The sequence below is a fragment of the Protomyctophum parallelum genome (assembly GCF_964188405.1).
Source record: "Protomyctophum parallelum genome assembly, chromosome: 18".
NCBI classification, from domain to species: Eukaryota; Metazoa; Chordata; class Actinopteri; order Myctophiformes; family Myctophidae; genus Protomyctophum; species Protomyctophum parallelum.
In genome coordinates, this window is record NC_139716.1 from 43,773,321 (window position 1) to 43,785,648 (window position 12,328).

A 12,328-nucleotide genomic window follows, 5' to 3' on the forward strand; every position below is an offset into this window, starting at 1 on the left:
GCTCTCTCTCTATCGCTCTCTCTCTCTATCGCTCTCTCTCTCTATCGCTCTCTATCGCTCTGTCTCTATCGCTCTCTATCGCTCTCGCTCTCTATCGCTCTCTATCGCTCTCTCTCTATCGCTCTCTATCGCTCTCTCTCTCTATCGCACTCTCTCTATCGCTCTCTATCGCTCTCTCTCTATCGCTCTCTATCGCTCTCTCTCTCTATCGCTCTCTCTCTCTATCGCTCTCTCTCTCTATCGCTCTCTCTCTCTATCGCTCTCTCTCTATCGCTCTCTCTCTCTATCGCTCTCTATCGCTCTCTATCGCTCTCTCTCTATCGCTCTCTATCGCTCTCTCTCTCTATCGCTATCTCTCTCTATCGCTCTCTCTCTCTATCGCTCTCTCTCTCTATCGCTCTCTATCGCTCTCTCTCTCTATCGCTCTCTCTCTCTATCGCTCTCTCTCTCTATCGCTCTCTCTCTATCGCTCTCTATCGCTCTCTCTCTATCGCTCTCTATCGCTCTCTCTCTATCGCTCTCTATCGCTCTCTCTCTCTCTATCGCTCTCTCTCTCTATCGCTCTATCTCTATCGCTCTCTCTCTCTATCGCTCTCTCTCTCTATCGCTCTCTATCGCTCTCTCTCTCTATCGCTCTCTCTCTCTATCGCTCTCTATCGCTCTCTCTCTATCGCTCTCTATCGCTCTCTATCGCTCTCTCTATCGCTCTCTATCGCTCTCTCTCTCTATCGCTCTCTATCGCTCTCTCTCTCTATCGCTCTCTATCGCTCTCTCTCTCTATCGCTCTCTCTCTCTATCGCTCTCTCTCTATCGCTCTCTATCGCTCTCTCTCTATCGCTCTCTATCGCTCTCTCTCTATCGCTCTCTATCGCTCTCTCTCTATCGCTCTCTATCGCTCTCTCTCTCTATCGCTCTCTCTCTCTATCGCTCTCTCTCTATTGCTCTCTCTCTCTATCGCTCTCTCTCTCTAAAAAAGCGATGGCCAAAAAAAGCGATGGCCAAAAAAAGCGATGGCCAAAAAAGCGATGGCCAAAAAAAGCGATGGCGAAAAAAGCGATGGCGAAAAAAGCGATGGCCAAAAAAAGCGATGGCAAAAAAAGCGATGGCCAAAAAAGCGATGGCGAAAAAAGCGATGGCGAAAAAAGCGATGGAAAAAAGCGATGGAAAAAAGCGATGGAAAAAAGCGATGGAAAAAAGCGATGGAAAAAAGCGATGGAAAAAAGCGATGGAAAAAAGCGGAAAAAAGCGATGGCAAAAAAAGCGATGGCCAAAAAAGCGATGGCCAAAAAAGCGATGGCAAAAAAAGCGATGGCGAAAAAAGCGATGGCGAAAAAAGCGATGGAAAAAAGCGATGGAAAAAAGCGATGGCGAAAAAAGCGATGGCGAAAAAAGCGATGGCAAAAAAAGCGATGGCGAAAAAAGCGATGGCGAAAAAAGCGATGGCGAAAAAAGCGATGGAAAAAAGCGATGGCGAAAAAAGCGATGGCGAAAAAAGCGATGGCCAAAAAAAGCGATGGCCAAAAAAGCGATGGCGAAAAAAGCGATGGCCAAAAAAAGCGATGGCCAAAAAAGCGATGGCGAAAAAAGCGATGGCGAAAAAAGCGATGGCCAAAAAAAGCGATGGCGAAAAAAGCGATGGCGAAAAAAGCGATGGCCAAAAAAAGCGATGGCGAAAAAGCGATGGCCAAAAAAGCGATGGCCAAAAAAAGCGATGGCCAAAAAAGCGATGGCGAAAAAAGCGATGGCCAAAAAAAGCGATGGCCAAAAAAGCGATGGCGAAAAAAGCGATGGCGAAAAAAGCGATGGCCAAAAAAAGCGATGGCGAAAAAAGCGATGGCGAAAAAAGCGATCGCTCTCTATCGCTCTCTCTCTCTATCGCTCTCTATCGCTCTCTATCGCTCTCTCTCTCTATCGCTATCGCTCTCTATCGCTCTCTATCGCTCTCTCTCTATCGCTCTCTCTCTATCGCTCTCTATCGCTCTCTCTCTCTATCGCTCTCTCTCTATCGCTCTCTCTCTATCGCTCTCTCTCTCTATCGCTCTCTCTCTCTATCGCTCTCTCTCTATCGCTCTCTCTCTGTCTATCGCTCTCTCTCTATCGCTCTCTCTCTCTATCGCTCTCTCTCTCTATCGCTCTCTATCGCTCTGTCTCTATCGCTCTCTATCGCTCTCGCTCTCTATCGCTTACTATCGCTCTCTCTCTATCGCTCTCTATCGCTCTCTCTCTCTATCGCACTCTCTCTATCGCTCTCTATCGCTCTCTCTCTATCGCTCTCTATCGCTCTCTCTCTCTATCGCTCTCTCTCTCTATCGCTCTCTCTCTCTATCGCTCTCTCTCTCTATCGCTCTCTCTCTATCGCTCTCTCTCTCTATCGCTCTCTATCGCTCTCTCTCTATCGCTCTATATCGCTCTCTCTCTGCGATGGCCAAAAAAAGCGATGGCCAAAAAAGCGATGGCCAAAAAAGCGATGGCCAAAAAAGCGATGGCCAAAAAAGCGATGGCCAAAAAAGCGATGGCGAAAAAAGCGATGGCCAAAAAAGCGATGGCCAAAAAAAGCGATGGCGAAAAAAGCGATGGCGAAAAAAGCGATGGCCAAAAAAAGCGAAAAAAAGCTCTCTCTCTCTATCGCTCTCTCTCTATCGCTCTCTCTCTATCGCTCTCTATCGCTCTCTCTCTCTCTATCGCTCTCTCTCTATCGCTCTCTCTCTCTATCGCTCTCTCTCTCTCTATCGCTCTCTCTCTCTATCGCTCTCTATCGCTCTCTATCGCTCTCTATCGCTCTCTCTCTCTATCGCTCTCTATCGCTCTCTATCGCTCTCTCTCTCTATCGCTCTCTCTCTCTATCGCTCTCTATCGCTCTCTCTCTATCGCTCTCTCTCTATCGCTCTCTATCGCTCTCTCTCTCTATCGCTCTCTCTCTATCGCTCTCTCTCTATCGCTCTCTCTCTCTATCGCTCTCTCTCTCTATCGCTCTCTCTCTATCGCTCTCTCTCTCTCTATCGCTCTCTCTCTATCGCTCTCTCTCTCTATCGCTCTCTCTCTCTATCGCTCTCTATCGCTCTGTCTCTATCGCTCTCTATCGCTCTCGCTCTCTATCGCTTACTATCGCTCTCTCTCTATCGCTCTCTATCGCTCTCTCTCTCTATCGCACTCTCTCTATCGCTCTCTATCGCTCTCTCTCTATCGCTCTCTATCGCTCTCTCTCTCTATCGCTCTCTCTCTCTATCGCTCTCTCTCTCTATCGCTCTCTCTCTCTATCGCTCTCTCTCTATCGCTCTCTCTCTCTATCGCTCTCTATCGCTCTCTCTCTATCGCTCTATATCGCTCTCTCTCTGCGATGTCCAAAAAAAGCGATGGCCAAAAAAGCGATGGCGAAAAAGCGATGGAAAAAAGCGATGGAAAAAAGCGATGGCCAAAAAAGCGATGGCCAAAAAAGCGATGGCCAAAAAAGCGATGGCCAAAAAAGCGATGGTGAAAAAAGCGATGGCGAAAAAAGCGATGGCGAAAAAAGCGATGGCAAAAAAAGCGATGGCCAAAAAAGCGATGGCCAAAAAAGCGATGGCAAAAAAAGCGATGGCGAAAAAAGCGATGGCCAAAAAAGCGATGGCGAAAAAAGCGATGGCGAAAAAAGCGATGGCAAAAAAAGCGATGGCCAAAAAAGCGATGGCCAAAAAAGCGATGGCAAAAAAAGCGATGGCGAAAAAAGCGATGGCGAAAAAAGCGATGGAAAAAAGCGATGGAAAAAAGCGATGGCAAAAAAAGCGATGGCGAAAAAAGCGATGGCCAAAAAAGCAATGGCGAAAAAAGCGATGGCCAAAAAAAGCGATGGAAAAAAGCGATGGCGAAAAAAGCGATGGCCAAAAAAAGCGATGGCCAAAAAAGCGATGGCGAAAAAAGCGATGGCGAAAAAAGCGATGGCCAAAAAAAGCGATGGCGAAAAAAGCGATGGCGAAAAAAGCGATGGCCAAAAAAAGCGATGGCGAAAAAGCGATGGCCAAAAAAGCGATGGCCAAAAAAGCGATGGCCAAAAAAGCGATGGCCAAAAAAGCGATGGCCAAAAAAAGCGATGGCGAAAAAAGCGATGGCGAAAAAAGCGATGGCCAAAAAAAGCGAAAAAAAGCTCTCTCTCTCTATCGCTCTCTCTCTCTATCGCTCTCTATCGCTCTCTCTCTCTCTATCGCTCTCTCTATATCGCTCTCTCTCTCTATCGCTCTCTCTCTCTCTATCGCTCTCTCTCTCTCTCTATCGCTCTCTATCGCTCTCTATCGCTCTCTCTCTCTATCGCTCTCTATCGCTCTCTATCGCTCTCTCTCTCTATCGCTCTCTCTCTCTATCGCTCTCTATCGCTCTCTCTCTATCGCTCTCTCTCTATCGCTCTCTATCGCTCTCTCTCTCTCTATCGCTCTCTCTCTCTCGCTCTCTCTCTCTCTATCGCTCTCTCTCTCTCTCTATCGCTCTCTATCGCTCTCTATCGCTCTCTATCGCTCTCTCTCTCTATCGCTCTCTATCGCTCTCTATCGCTCTCTCTCTCTATCGCTCTCTCTCTCTATCGCTCTCTATCGCTCTCTCTCTATCGCTCTCTCTCTATCGCTCTCTATCGCTCTCTCTCTCTATCGCTCTCTCTCTATCGCTCTCTCTCTATCGCTCTCTCTCTCTATCGCTCTCTCTCTCTATCGCTCTCTCTCTATCGCTCTCTCTCTCTCTCTATCGCTCTCTCTCTATCGCTCTCTCTCTCTATCGCTCTCTCTCTCTATCGCTCTCTATCGCTCTGTCTCTATCGCTCTCTATCGCTCTCGCTCTCTATCGCTTACTATCGCTCTCTCTCTATCGCTCTCTATCGCTCTCTCTCTCTATCGCACTCTCTCTATCGCTCTCTATCGCTCTCTCTCTATCGCTCTCTATCGCTCTCTCTCTCTATCGCTCTCTCTCTCTATCGCTCTCTCTCTCTATCGCTCTCTCTCTCTATCGCTCTCTCTCTATCGCTCTCTCTCTCTATCGCTCTCTATCGCTCTCTCTCTATCGCTCTATATCGCTCTCTCTCTGCGATGGCCAAAAAAAGCGATGGCCAAAAAAGCGATGGCGAAAAAAGCGATGGCGAAAAAAGCGATGGCCAAAAAAGCGATGGCCAAAAAAGCGATGGCCAAAAAAGCGATGGAAAAAAGCGATGGCGAAAAAAGCGATGGCCAAAAAAAGCGATGGCCAAAAAAGCGATGGCCAAAAAAGCGATGGCGAAAAAAGCGATGGCCAAAAAAAGCGATGGCGAAAAAAGCGATGGCGAAAAAAGCGATGGCCAAAAAAAGCGATGGCGAAAAAGCGATGGCCAAAAAAGCGATGGCCAAAAAAGCTCTCTATCGCTCTCTCTCTCTCTATCGCTCTCTCTCTATCGCTCTCTCTCTCTATCGCTCTCTCTCTCTCTATCGCTCTCTCTCTCTCTCTATCGCTCTCTATCGCTCTCTATCGCTCTCTATCGCTCTCTATCGCTCTCTCTCTCTATCGCTCTCTATCGCTCTCTATCGCTCTCTCTCTCTATCGCTCTCTCTCTCTATCGCTCTCTATCGCTCTCTCTCTATCGCTCTCTCTCTATCGCTCTCTATCGCTCTCTCTCTCTATCGCTCTCTCTCTATCGCTCTCTCTCTATCGCTCTCTCTCTCTATCGCTCTCTCTCTCTATCGCTCTCTCTCTATCGCTCTCTCTCTATCGCTCTCTCTCTATCGCTCTCTCTCTCTATCGCTCTCTCTCTCTATCTCTCTCTATCGCTCTGTCTCTATCGCTCTCTATCGCTCTCGCTCTCTATCGCTTACTATCGCTCTCTCTCTATCGCTCTCTCTCTCTCTATCGCTCTCTCTCTATCGCTCTCTCTCTCTATCGCTCTCTCTCTCTATCGCTCTCTCTCTCTCTCTATCGCTCTCTATCGCTCTCTCTCTCTCTCTATCGCTCTCTATCGCTCTCTCTCTCTATCGCTCTCTATCGCTCTCTCTCTCTATCGCTCTCTCTCTCTATCGCTCTCTATCGCTCTCTCTCTATCGCTCTCTCTCTATCGCTCTCTATCGCTCTCTCTCTCTATCGCTCTCTCTCTATCGCTCTCTCTCTATCGCTCTCTCTCTCTATCGCTCTCTCTCTCTATCGCTCTCTCTCTATCGCTCTCTCTCTATCGCTCTCTCTCTATCGCTCTCTCTCTCTATCGCTCTCTCTCTCTATCGCTCTCTATCGCTCTGTCTCTATCGCTCTCTATCGCTCTCGCTCTCTATCGCTCTCTATCGCTCTCTCTCTATCGCTCTCTATCGCTCTCTCTCTCTATCGCACTCTCTCTATCGCTCTCTATCGCTCTCTCTCTATCGCTCTCTATCGCTCTCTCTCTCTATCGCTCTCTCTCTCTATCGCTCTCTCTCTCTATCGCTCTCTCTCTATCGCTCTCTCTCTCTATCGCTCTCTATCGCTCTCTATCGCTCTCTCTCTATCGCTCTCTATCGCTCTCTCTCTCTATCGCTCTCTCTCTCTATCGCTCTCTCTCTCTATCGCTCTATCTCTATCGCTCTCTCTCTCTATCGCTCTCTATCGCTCTCTCTCTCTATCGCTCTCTCTCTCTATCGCTCTCTCTCTCTATCGCACTCTCTCTATCGCTCTCTATCGCTCTCTCTCTATCGCTCTCTATCGCTCTCTCTCTATCGCTCTCTATCGCTCTCTCTCTCTCTCTATCGCTCTCTCTCTCTATCGCTCTATCTCTATCGCTCTCTCTCTCTATCGCTCTCTCTCTCTATCGCTCTCTCTCTATCGCTCTCTATCGCTCTCTCTCTCTATCGCTCTCTCTCTCTATCGCTCTCTATCGCTCTCTCTCTATCGCTCTCTATCGCTCTCTATCGCTCTCTCTATCGCTCTCTCTATCGCTCTCTATCGCTCTCTCTCTCTATCGCTCTCTATCGCTCTCTCTCTCTATCGCTCTCTATCGCTCTCTCTCTCTATCGCTCTCTCTCTCTATCGCTCTCTCTCTCTATCGCTCTCTCTCTATCGCTCTCTATCGCTCTCTCTCTATCGCTCTCTATCGCTCTCTCTCTATCGCTCTCTCTCTATCGCTCTCTATCGCTCTCTCTCTCTATCGCTCTCTCTCTCTATCGCTCTCTCTCTATCGCTCTCTCTCTCTATCGCTCTCTCTCTCTAAAAAAGCGATGGCCAAAAAAAGCGATGGCCAAAAAAAGCGATGGCCAAAAAAGCGATGGCCAAAAAAAGCGATGGCGAAAAAAGCGATGGCGAAAAAAGCGATGGCCAAAAAAAGCGATGGCAAAAAAAGCGATGGCCAAAAAAGCGATGGCCAAAAAAGCGATGGCGAAAAAAGCGATGGCGAAAAAAGCGATGGAAAAAAGCGATGGAAAAAAGCGATGGAAAAAAGCGGAAAAAAGCGATGGCGAAAAAAGCGATGGCGAAAAAAGCGATGGCCAAAAAAAGCGATGGCGAAAAAAGCGATGGCGAAAAAAGCGATGGCGAAAAAAGCGATGGCCAAAAAAAGCGATGGCAAAAAAAGCGATGGCGAAAAAAAAAAAAAACGATGGTGAAAAAAGCGATGGCGAAAAAAGCGATGGAAAAAAGCGATGGAAAAAAGCGATGGCGAAAAAAGCGATGGCGAAAAAAGCGATGGCAAAAAAAGCGATGGCGAAAAAATCGATGGCCAAAAATTGCCTCTCTATCGCTCTCTCTCTCTATCGCTCTCTCTCTCTCTCTATCGCTCTCTCTCTCTCTCTATCGCTCTCTCTCTCTATCGCTCTCTCTATCTATCGCTCTCTATCGCTCTCTCTCTCTATCGCTCTCTATCGCTCTCTCTCTCTATCGCTCTCTATCGCTCTCTCTCTCTATCGCTCTCTATCGCTCTCTCTCTCTATCGCTCTCTATCGCTCTCTCTCTCTCTCTCTCTCTCTCTCTCTCTCTATCGCTCTCTATCGCTCTCTCTCTATCGCTCTCTATCGCTCTCTATCGCTCTCTCTATCGCTCTCTCTATCGCTCTCTATCGCTCTCTCTCTCTATCGCTCTCTATCGCTCTCTCTCTCTATCGCTCTCTATCGCTCTCTCTCTCTATCGCTCTCTCTCTCTATCGCTCTCTCTCTCTATCGCTCTCTCTCTATCGCTCTCTATCGCTCTCTCTCTATCGCTCTCTATCGCTCTCTCTCTATCGCTCTCTATCGCTCTCTCTCTCTATCGCTCTCTCTCTCTATCGCTCTCTCTCTATCGCTCTCTCTCTCTATCGCTCTCTCTCTCTAAAAAAGCGATGGCCAAAAAAAGCGATGGCCAAAAAAAGCGATGGCCAAAAAAGCGATGGCCAAAAAAAGCGATGGCGAAAAAAGCGATGGCGAAAAAAGCGATGGCCAAAAAAAGCGATGGCAAAAAAAGCGATGGCCAAAAAAGCGATGGCCAAAAAAGCGATGGCGAAAAAAGCGATGGCGAAAAAAGCGATGGAAAAAAGCGATGGAAAAAAGCGATGGAAAAAAGCGGAAAAAAGCGATGGCGAAAAAAGCGATGGCGAAAAAAGCGATGGCCAAAAAAAGCGATGGCGAAAAAAGCGATGGCGAAAAAAGCGATGGCCAAAAAAAGCGATGGCAAAAAAAGCGATGGCGAAAAAGAAAAAAAAACGATGGTGAAAAAAGCGATGGCGAAAAAAGCGATGGAAAAAAGCGATGGAAAAAAGCGATGGCGAAAAAAGCGATGGCAAAAAAAGCGATGGCAAAAAAAGCGATGGCGAAAAAATCGATGGCCAAAAATTGCCTCTCTATCGCTCTCTCTCTCTATCGCTCTCTCTCTCTATCGCTCTCTCTCTCTCTCTATCGCTCTCTCTCTCTCTCTATCGCTCTCTCTCTCTATCGCTCTCTCTATCTATCGCTCTCTATCGCTCTCTCTCTCTATCGCTCTCTCTCTCTATCGCTCTCTATCGCTCTCTCTCTCTATCGCTCTCTATCGCTCTCTCTCTCTATCGCTCTCTATCGCTCTCTCTCTCTATCGCTCTCTATCGCTCTCTCTCTCTCTCTCTCTCTCTCTCTCTCTCTATCGCTCTCTATCGCTCTCTATCGCTCTCTCTCTCTATCGCTCTCTATCGCTCTCTCTCTCTATCGCTCTCTCTCTATCGCTCTCTCTCTATCGCTCTCTCTCTATCGCTCTCTATCGCTCTCTCTCTCTCTATCGCTCTCTCTCTATCGCTCTCTCTCTCTATCGCTCTCTCTCTCTATCGCTCTCTCTCTCTATCGCTCTCTCTCTCTCTCTATCGCTCTCTATCGCTCTCTATCGCTCTCTATCGCTCTCTATCGCTCTCTATCGCTCTCTCTCTCTATCGCTCTCTATCGCTCTCTCTCTCTATCGCTCTCTCTCTCTATCGCTCTCTATCGCTCTCTATCGCTCTCTCTCTATCGCTCTCTATCGCTCTCTCTCTCTATCGCTCTCTCTCTATCGCTCTCTCTCTATCGCTCTCTCTCTATCGCTCTCTCTCTCTATCGCTCTCTCTCTCTATCGCTCTCTCTCTATCGCTCTCTCTCTCTCTATCGCTCTCTCTCTATCGCTCTCTCTCTCTATCGCTCTCTCTCTCTATCGCTCTCTATCGCTCTGTCTCTATCGCTCTCTATCGCTCTCGCTCTCTATCGCTCTCTATCGCTCTCTCTCTATCGCTCTCTATCGCTCTCTCTCTCTATCGCACTCTCTCTATCGCTCTCTATCGCTCTCTCTCTATCGCTCTCTATCGCTCTCTCTCTCTATCGCTCTCTCTCTCTATCGCTCTCTCTCTCTATCGCTCTCTCTCTCTATCGCTCTCTCTCTATCGCTCTCTCTCTCTATCGCTCTCTATCGCTCTCTGTCGCTCTCTCTCTATCGCTCTCTATCGCTCTCTCTCTCTATCGCTCTCTCTCTCTATCGCTCTCTCTCTCTATCGCTCTATCTCTATCGATCTCTCTCTCTATCGCTCTCTATCGCTCTCTCTCTCTATCGCTCTCTCTCTCTATCGCTCTCTCTCTCTATCGCTCTCTCTCTCTATCGCTCTCTCTCTCTATCGCTCTCTATCGCTCTCTCTCTATCGCTCTCTATCGCTCTCTCTCTCTCTCTCTCTATCGCTCTCTCTCTCTATCGCTCTATCTCTATCGCTCTCTCTCTCTATCGCTCTCTCTCTCTATTGCTCTCTCTCTATCGCTCTCTATCGCTCTCTCTCTCTATCGCTCTCTCTCTCTATCGCTCTCTATCGCTCTCTCTCTATCGCTCTCTATCGCTCTCTATCGCTCTCTCTATCGCTCTCTATCGCTCTCTCTCTCTATCGCTCTCTATCGCTCTCTCTCTCTATCGCTCTCTATCGCTCTCTCTCTCTATCGCTCTCTCTCTCTATCGCTCTCTCTCTATCGCTCTCTATCGCTCTCTCTCTATCGCTCTCTATCGCTCTCTCTCTATCGCTCTCTATCGCTCTCTCTCTCTATCGCTCTCTCTCTATCGCTCTCTCTCTCTATCGCTCTCTCTCTCTATCGCTCTCTCTCTATCGCTCTCTATCGCTCTCTCTCTCTATCGCTCTCTCTCTCTATCGCTCTCTATCGCTCTCTCTCTATCGCTCTCTATCGCTCTCTCTCTATCGCTCTCTATCGCTCTCTCTATCGCTCTCTATCGCTCTCTCTCTCTATCGCTCTCTATCGCTCTCTCTCTCTATCGCTCTCTCTCTCTATCGCTCTCTCTCTCTATCGCTCTCTCTCTATCGCTCTCTATCGCTCTCTCTCTATCGCTCTCTATCGCTTTCTCTCTCTATCGCTCTCTCTCTCTATCGCTCTCTCTCTCTATCGCTCTCTATCGCTCTCTCTCTCTATCGCTCTCTCTCTATCGCTCTCTCTCTATCGCTCTCTCTCTCTATCGCTCTCTCTCTCTATCGCTCTCTCTCTATCGCTCTCTCTCTCTCTATCGCTCTCTCTCTATCGCTCTCTCTCTCTATCGCTCTCTCTCTCTATCGCTCTCTATCGCTCTGTCTCTATCGCTCTCTATCGCTCTCGCTCTCTATCGCTTACTATCGCTCTCTCTCTATCGCTCTCTATCGCTCTCTCTCTCTATCGCACTCTCTCTATCGCTCTCTATCGCTCTCTCTCTATCGCTCTCTATCGCTCTCTCTCTCTATCGCTCTCTCTCTCTATCGCTCTCTCTCTCTATCGCTCTCTCTCTATCGCTCTCTCTCTCTATCGCTCTCTATCGCTCTCTCTCTATCGCTCTATATCGCTCTCTCTCTGCGATGGCCAAAAAAAGCGATGGCCAAAAAAGCGATGGCGAAAAAAGCGATGGCGAAAAAAGCGATGGCCAAAAAAAGCGATGGCCAAAAAAGCGATGGCCAAAAAAGCGATGGCGAAAAAAGCGATGGCCAAAAAAAGCGATGGCGAAAAAGCGATGGAAAAAAGCGATGGCAAAACAAGCGATGGCCAAAAAAGCGATGGCCAAAAAAGCGATGGCCAAAAAAGCGATGGCCAAAAAAGCGATGGCCAAAAAAGCGATGGCCAAAAAAAGCGATGGCCAAAAAAAGCGATGGCCAAAAAAGCGATGGCCAAAAAAAGCGGTGGCGAAAAAAGCGATGGCGAAAAAAGCGATGGCCAAAAAAAGCGATGGCAAAAAAAGCGATGGCAAAAAAAGCGATGGCCAAAAAAGCGATGGCGAAAAAAGCGATGGCGAAAAAAGCGATGGCGAAAAAAGCGATGGCAAAAAAAGCGATGGCCAAAAAAGCGATGGCCAAAAAAGCGATGGCAAAAAAAGCGATGGCGAAAAAAGCGATGGCCAAAAAAGCGATGGCCAAAAAAGCGATGGCGAAAAAAGCGATGGCGAAAAAAGCGATGGCAAAAAAAGCGATGGCAAAAAAAGCGATGGCAAAAAAAGCGATGGCGAAAAAAGCGATGGCGAAAAAAGCTCTCTCTCTCTATCGCTCTCTCTCTCTATCGCTCTCTCTCTATCGCTCTCTCTCTCTATCGCTCTCTATCGCTCTCTCTCTATCGCTCTATATCGCTCTCTCTCTCTATCGCTCTCTCTCTCTATCGCTCTATCTCTATCGCTCTCTCTCTCTATCGCTCTCTATCGCTCTCTCTCTCTATCGCTCTCTCTCTCTATCGCTCTCTCTCTCTATCGCTCTCTCTCTATCGCTCTCTATCGCTCTCTCTCTATCGCTCTCTATCGCTCTCTCTCTATCGCTCTCTATCGCTCTCTCTCTCTCTCTATCGCTCTCTCTCTCTATCGCTCTATCTCTATCGCTCTCTCTCTCTATCGCTCTCTCTCTCTATCGCTCTCTCTCTATCGCTCTCTATCGCTCTCTCTCTCTATCGCTCTCTCTCTATCGCTCTCTATCGCTCTCTCTCTA